The sequence below is a fragment of the Oratosquilla oratoria genome, unplaced genomic scaffold (genome assembly GCF_046742065.1).
Source record: "Oratosquilla oratoria isolate Oo_2021 unplaced genomic scaffold, ASM4674206v1 SCAFFOLD48, whole genome shotgun sequence".
NCBI classification, from domain to species: domain Eukaryota; kingdom Metazoa; phylum Arthropoda; class Malacostraca; order Stomatopoda; family Squillidae; genus Oratosquilla; species Oratosquilla oratoria.
The window spans coordinates 2147409-2155832 of record NW_027467712.1 but is presented as its reverse complement, the minus strand read 5'-3'; positions in this window follow the sequence as shown (position 1 = coordinate 2155832).

The window sequence follows — 8424 nt, the reverse complement described above, 5'->3', positions numbered from 1 at the left end:
GTATATATTTACATATATATATATATCTATATATATTTATATATACATATGTATATATTTATATATATATACTTATATTTATAACATTATTATAGTGGTCCTCTTCCTTCACCAAATTTCATTCCTCTCCTCTACGCCTTTACTTTTACATTTCAAGAATGTCCTAATAAACCCGTTATATGTCTAAAATTAACACTTCCTTTTCCACTTACCATTTTCTGCAAAACGGATTTTCCCATACTTTCTTCCTATTGTCTGCGTTGCTCTGAATCCCAGCTCCCTCCCGCAGTGGCGTACATTATTAGCTATTTATTGCCAATTTTCTTCCTCGCGAATTTTCTATACATCTGTTATGGCCTCGCCTTTCGCGTCCCTCACCCTCGTCCAATGAGTACAGGTTTCTTTCATTCGGTGCAGAAAGGCAGCTTTTGTGTTCGTTTCCATTGCAAGAGTCTAATTATGTATTATCACAGATGTATTTTCCGGGACTATGAACGCGTGACAAATGATGTCTTTATCTTGTCATAATGTAAGCATCATTAAAATGTGTTATGTAAATTATATACTACTTATATATAATCTTATCTGGCGTTTCTACTTTGGTATTGGAAATCTCTTTTCTCTGAAGTGTCAATGGATATCTCGATTTTCTATGCTTGTTTTCTTACTCTTTCTGACTGCACTATGCATATTTTATTAAGGCGATGAGAAATCTCGTCTCTTATGAAATAATGGGGTTTGATGCAAACTGTTGCAACTGCTGCTGCCACTGTGGTTGTTTTTTGTTGTTATTGTTGTTGTTGTCATCTTGTTGCCGTTGATACTGTTTCTATTGATGATGTTCCTTTCCATGGGTTTTCTGTTGGTAAACTTCCTGCTCTTGTTTCTATTACTGTTACTCTAGCTGTTGCCGTAGTTATTGCTCATCCTGATTCTATTCCTGCTCATGTTTTTCTTACTGTTACTGGTGTTTCTGTTGCTATTCTTTACAGTCTTGTTCTTCTTCTTGTTTATGTCATTGTTGTTGTTGGTGTTGCTACTCTCACCGCTGCTGTTTTTGTTTTTGTCCGTTTGCTACTTCTATTGTTGTCGCTCTTGCGAATTATGTTCTAGCTGTTGTTCCTGATGCTAATGGGCCTATTGTTTCACATCCCTGTGTAGTGTCATAGAAAAAAGTCATGTAATTAAAAAAATACTTTTACAACTAGAACTCAAGACTAAATCAACATTCAAGTAGCTATTGGACCTCTTATATTTGACATCCCTGTCTAGTATCATATAAAAAAAATCCATGTTATTAAAGAAAATAAGACTACTCCTGGAACTCAAAACTAGATATACATTTAAGCACCTATTAGGTGTTTCATGTTTGACATGCTTATGTAGTGGCATATAATATATATATATATATATATATATATATGTTTTATATATGTATTATATATGTAATATATATGTAAATATATGTATATATATATATATACACATATATATATATATATATATATATACGCACAGTGGGGGACAAAAATTTAGGCGCCAGAGTGAAAATAATAAATTTCCTCAAATAACCTACCTTATCAGGTACTTACCAGCTTTCTAGTAATTTGCTGGACACACCTTTCTCTTGATACATTCTTGGAGACGTTTTGGGGGAGATGCTGCAATATTTTGGAGCCAAACAGGGTCCATATTCTTCCAAATATCCTTGATGGCTTCGTCACTCCCTCCACAACACATTTTTCCACTTCTCCACTGCATAGTGTGCAGCGGTGGGCCAAGAAAACTTGTGATGCTGATGGCGCTAATCCGCCATTACAGAACAAGCCCACAGGGCCCAGGAAGCCTTCTACTCGTGCTCTGAAGATATTGAGGAGACAGGTGGATGCTAGTCCACATATAACAGCACCAGATTTGAAGGAAAAGAAAACTAAATTACTTGGTCATTTATCTGTGAGAACAGTACGCCACCACCTGCATGATGATCTGCAATTCTCATACCACAATGCTAGCAAGATTCTACTTGTATCCAGAAAACAGAAAAAGAACAGGATCGCTTTTTGCCGCAAATATTTACAGTGGGATGTGAAGAAGTGGAAAAATGTGTTGTGGAGTGATGAAGTCAGTTTCACCGTTACTGGAAATCGTCTTTGCAATGTGCATCGTCCTGCCAGTAATCCTTTAGACCCAAAATTCACACACGGTACTTTAAAATATTCTGATTCACTGATGGTTCGGGGTACTTTTAGCTACCATGGTGTGGGATCATTAGTGTTACAACCAAAAAAATTAACTCTGAATGCAGACCGATATTTTCAGCTTCTTATTGATCATGTGGAGGACTGTCTTATTCATTGCAAAGTAGATGTCTTCATGCACGAAGGTGCACCATGCCACACTGCTAAACACGTTAAAGAATGGTTTGCATTCTGTGATGCGGGGTACATAAAAGATCGGCCAGGTAATTGGCCTGATTTAAACCCAATTGAGAACCTCTGGACCTTCATGAAAGATAAGCTATGTAAGCGCAACAGTTCATTAATCCCCAAGCTGGAGGTAGCCATCAACGATATTTGGAAAAATATGGACCCATTGTGGCTTCAAAATCTTGTAGCATCTGTCCCTAAATGTCTCCAAGAATGTACCAAGAGAAAGGGGTATCCAACAAAGTACTAGAGAGCTGTTAAGTACCTGATAATGAAGGTTATTTAAGGAAATTTGTTATTTTTACTCTGATGCCTAAGTTTTGTCCCCCACTGTATATACAGTATATATATATATATATATATATATATATATATATATATGTATATATATATTATATATATATACATATATACATATAAATATATACATACATATATATACATATAAATATATATATATATATATATATATATATATATATATATATATTGGAAGTAGGCCGTTAATAATGCATGCGTTGTTAAAGTCAACAGCTGAGATAGCATTATTCTGTTTATAGAATATCTTTTCTATGTTACGCACTAATGTGCGGTCGTCTGGATGCAGATTTCTGAGTAGAGTACTGAAGTCCATGGTGTTTTCCTCTAGTCGTCTTTCGGCTCTAATTAGCCATCTTCAGGAGGTGTTGTCTGGTTGAATTGTTGACAGAGAATTCTGGAATTCTGGAATTCAAGAAAAGACCACCTCGCTTGCGCGGGATCGGGTTTTGTGGGAGGGGAAGAACGTCTGTTAGAAAATGAAAAGATAGTAGTGTATAAAAGAGGGCTATTGCCACCGGGCGAATCGCGAGCAATTAGGGGCTAGATTGTTGTCATGGCATAGGAGGACTTGACCAGGAGCTTGGAGGGAAGCGCCTGACGCCGGAGGTTAGGATTACCAACGGGGTTAGGATCACCAACGAAAGTTTAGAAAATGGTAGGAGGCGTAGTAGTAGAGAAAGGTGGAAAAACGGAAAAATCTTTAGTGGGAGGTAAACTGAAATGAGAAGATGTAGTAGAAGAGAAAGTTAGAAAGGAAGCGAATTTTAGTCGAAGAAAAAGTAAGTGTTTATGTTTGTGCGTGATTTGTGGCTCTGTTCGTGAGAGGTGTATGTGTGTATCTTACGAGAAGTGAGTTGATTTCACTTTCCGCGTGTAGAGGGCGAACCTGATAAGCCACAGGTGGGGCGAGCGTCCCTTGTTTATCCCCAGGGTTTGGGTGTGAAGTCCTTTTAGATCTGAACAGTGGGCGGAGCGAGGGGCAGACGGGTGGTGTACACCCGCCTGCCAACGTCAACGAGAGATCAGTGACCAGAACGGGAGCGGCAAGGAGATAACTCCCCGCCGCCACCGCTGGCGAGGGCGAACCTGATAAGCCACAGGTGGGGCGAGCGTTGTCTGTTTATCCCCAGACTGGGTTTGAAGTCCTTTTAGAGCTGATCAAGGGGCGGAGCGAGGGGGGGCAGACGGGCGGTGTACACCCGCCTGCCGACGTCAACGAGAGATCAGTGACCAGAACGGGAGCGGCAAGGAGATAACTCCTCGCCGCCACCGCTGGCGAGCGCGAACCTGATGAGCCACAGGTGGGGCGAGCGTTGTCTGTTTATCCCCAGACTGGGTTTGGAATTCGGAAGAGTAGATTCAGTGGCGATGCGAGGGAGGGGCAGACGGGCGGGTGTTGTATGGTCTCTTTCCTTCCAATCACGACTCTGAAAACAGAGAATTACGCGATTGGGAATTGTGTGTAAATGTCAGAAGTGTAAACTCGCTCACCAGCGTCAGCGAGAGGCCAGCGTTTGGTTGCGGGTGTCCCAAGTCTCTCCGTCAACCAGCCCGCGGTCAGATTGGGCGTACTGAGAGAGACGATTGGGCCTCTGCTTTGCTAGCGAGAAAGTGTGCATGTGCCTCTTTTCTTCCAAGCACTACTCTGAAAACAGAGATTTACGTGACTTGGGAAATGTGTGTGTGTATTTGTATTGGTGTAAACCCGCCTGCCGACGTCAGCGTAGAGGTCGGCCATGCCAGACCGGCGGCAGCTAGGAGATGTATCTCCCAGCCACCACCGGCCGGCGATGATACTTGGAGCTTGTTGAGAGAGCTGGTTGAAGAGACGTCCGACCTCTAGGAGCGCTGAGTTGAATCTCTGAGAATGACGTGGTTTGATCGTGTGGCGGTATATATCGGCGGAGAGCGGAGTGCCCAAACGTCCGCCCGCCAATCAGCGCGCGGGGTGCATCCTCTGTCTTCTCGTTGGTAACGACGTTTCAGGTTGCTGTTGTATATTAATAGCGGGTTTTTGATTGTAAATTAGCACCGCTTCTGTCATCTTTAGTCTTCTGGTGTCATTGTTTCTTTCAATGATGGCGGTGGTGCCTTCCATATGGTGTCTCTTAAGTGTTAGTCTTCATGACTAACACTTAAGAGACACCATATGGAAGGCAATATATACCGCCACACGATCAAACCGCGTCATTCTCTGTCAACAATTCAACCAGACAACACCTCCTGAAGATGGCTAATTAGAGCCGATAGACGTCAAGAGGAAAACAACATGGACTTCAATACTCTACTCAGAAATCTGTATCCAGACGACCACACATTGGTGCGTAACAGAAAAGAAATTCTATAAACAGAATAATTCTATCGTAGCTGTTGACTTTAACAACGCATGCAATATATATATATATATATATATATATGTATATATATGTATATACATATATATACATATATATATATATATATATATATATATTTATATCACGTGAAATCCCCTGTTGGAGTAAAAAAAAAATACTGGAAATGGGGAATCTATATATTTCGATTGCAAGCTGCAATCCTCTTCTACTTATATCTACTGAAGAGGATTGCAGCTTGCAATCGAAATATATAGATTCCACGTCTCCAGTCTTTTTTACTCCAACAGTGGTTTTCACGTGATTGATAAATGTGTGATTACATTTTTCACCTGTAATATATATATATACATATATATCAAAAATATATATTCATGGAACTCAAAATTAGATACACATTCAAGCAGGAAAACATGCAATAAATAAATCGAATAAATAGATGCGTAAACTAACAAAGATAAAATGAATCAATCTAAACAAATTAACAAGTAAATATGTAAATAAATCAACCAATCAACTAATAAACAAATAAACAAAGAAGTAAAGATAGGTAGCCATGTAATAGAGAAATGAATCAATGGAAATCTCAAGGCAGTGTAAAAAAAAAAAAAAAAAAAGGTCAATGTCACTCAGTTCACATCACCATCCCTCTCCCGCGCAGTGGGAAGTGAGAAACCCATGATATGGCATAGCTCTGTCAGTAGCGGCAAGCCACCATCCTCCACCCCGCAACCCCTTTTTTTCCGACGTTGGGTCGCCTTCCCGTCTGGAGAGGGCTTTCGGGAATCAACGCAGTAAGCCCGCAGTGGGTCTCAGAACTCGAGCTTACGACCCTGTCACTAACATACGTGTAATTTTTACTCCAGCATCTTAGAATCATATCAATATGCATACAAAATATAAAAACACACACACTGGCAGATGAAGAATAGGTAGATAGATATATAGACAAATAAATGAAAATAAATAGATATGTGAATAAATAAATAAATACACAAATAAATAAATAAATAGATAAGTGAATAAGTAAATAAGTAAACAAATAAATAAATAAATAGACAAATAAACAAATAAAAAAATGCATAAACAAATAAAGAGGTGAATAAGTGATAAATGAATACATAAATGAATCAACAAATAAACAGATAAACAAATAACAAAATAAAAGAATTGAATATATATATGAATAAAAAATCCACCGTCAGTGACAACCATGACAGCGTCTGACGAAAGGTTATGAATAAAGTAAGGCCTGTTGCTATAACGATGTGCTTATTGCACTAGCGTATGATAAATGAACGGGGATTACGTCTGTCCTTACACAATATCCCGTATGTGATTGACGGTCAGCCAGGCTGGCAATTCGGTATATGTAATGCCAAAGAAATTTGTGCAACAATAAAAATGTTGGAACAGTTAAGAACATGCATTGGGCGATAGGTTGCATATGCACAACCAAATATAAATGTTGCAAAAGTATTCATAGTATTTTGTACAGTGTATTACACTGTTAAAGCAGTATGTTTAGTCCTAGTGTAAGAATACACGGGAAAAGGGAGTGGGTGTGGTAGATGGAAGTGGTATCTGACCTAAATAAAATCACGTGATGTCAAACTGAGCGAAATCCTTATAGTAAATGAAATACTTTAGAGGGCTAGTCTACCTCTTTTTCATAATATTATTATATTAATATTAGATATACGAAAAACAATACATGCGTATGTACCAAAATTGCACTGCCTTATGTTTTTTTTAGTAAACATACTAATGTGTTGAGTACTATTAATAGTAATCATTACGTAAAGAGCAGTAGATTAGGTGACATTTTGAGGAAAGCGAAAAAAAATAGATTTCTTTCTTCATGATCTTTTTCTGTACTTACATTGCCCCTCATTTATTACTAAAATCCTTAATACAGATAAGAAATCATATATACGAAGTATAACTTGCAGGACAAGTTCATTTGTTTATGATAACAAGTGATAATTCATGTACACCAAGTAAATTTTCTCTTAGAATGAAATTTCACATTCAGTGATAACAGACAATAAATATATAAAACAACTATTTCTAGAAATTCCCTTAAAACCTTGCCATCATATTATATACCAAGGGAATAGGTAAAATTCAGGACTTTACTCAATCTATTTTCTTTTTCAAGAACTAAGGAAACTGCTTTTTTTTTGTATTAAAATGACATTGCAACTTATAAAAGCCTTTGTTGCCCATGTAGATGCAACAAAAATTGCTAAAATATTTTTTTCTGGTTAATCCTAAATGATTTCTCATAGCACAGATTCAGGTGGGAAACAGGATAAGTCTTGGCTCCATAGAATAATTAACATCTATCTCAATCTTAGGCTAAAAAAAAATCACAACAAGAACTAAAATAAATCAGTACAGTCCATGAAGAACTTACGCAAACAAAATGGTATACATAGTGCACTAATTTCAATAGACATTATCATTCTTTTATCACCGTGGACGCCTAGAAAATAATTTTCAGCTTCAGACAAATTTATTCAGTAGCCAAGCAGGGAGAGTTTGTGGTTACTGAAGTCACGACCTACGGAGATTCGGTCGAAACCAGTGTTCACGACTTAAAATCAAAAGTCTTTAGTTGTTGGCTGAGAAGTCAGCTCGGTAAGTTGTCACTGTAGTGGCTAATGAATAACACCAAGAGACGCTTGTAACTGTCAAGTTTCAAATAATAACAGTGAAAAGTAAAAAAAGAAGACGGATGGTAAGAAAATGCAATTTAGAGCAAAATATCTCATTCAGCTTTACAAAACATCTATCACGTTGAGAGTGTCATTGGCAAGGCAGCTTCATTAGGGAATATTGTCCAGAAAAAGATATGTATTATCAAAGGATGAGGAACTAATTAAAACGTATATTAAATCAGAACGTATAACAGAAGTATGGAGAATAAAAGGACAGTTGAAACCGAGAATCAGTATAATGGAGAAAAGGAAAAGAAATAAGCAATATCTGCACAAAAGGTAGAAAAGGACTCTTTGATCCTTTGCAATTTAAAGTTAGTGTATCCTCACTGCAACTATTGTCAGAATATCAAAATTATGAAATACGAAGACTATGTGGAACTAATATGAATAACACCAAATATTATCATCTAAATATATTCGTAGTCATCCGAACCATGAAACACACACACACACACACACACACACACACACACACACACACACACACACACACACACACACACACACACACACACACACACACACACACACACACACACACACACACACACACACACACACACACACACACACACACACACACACACACACACACAT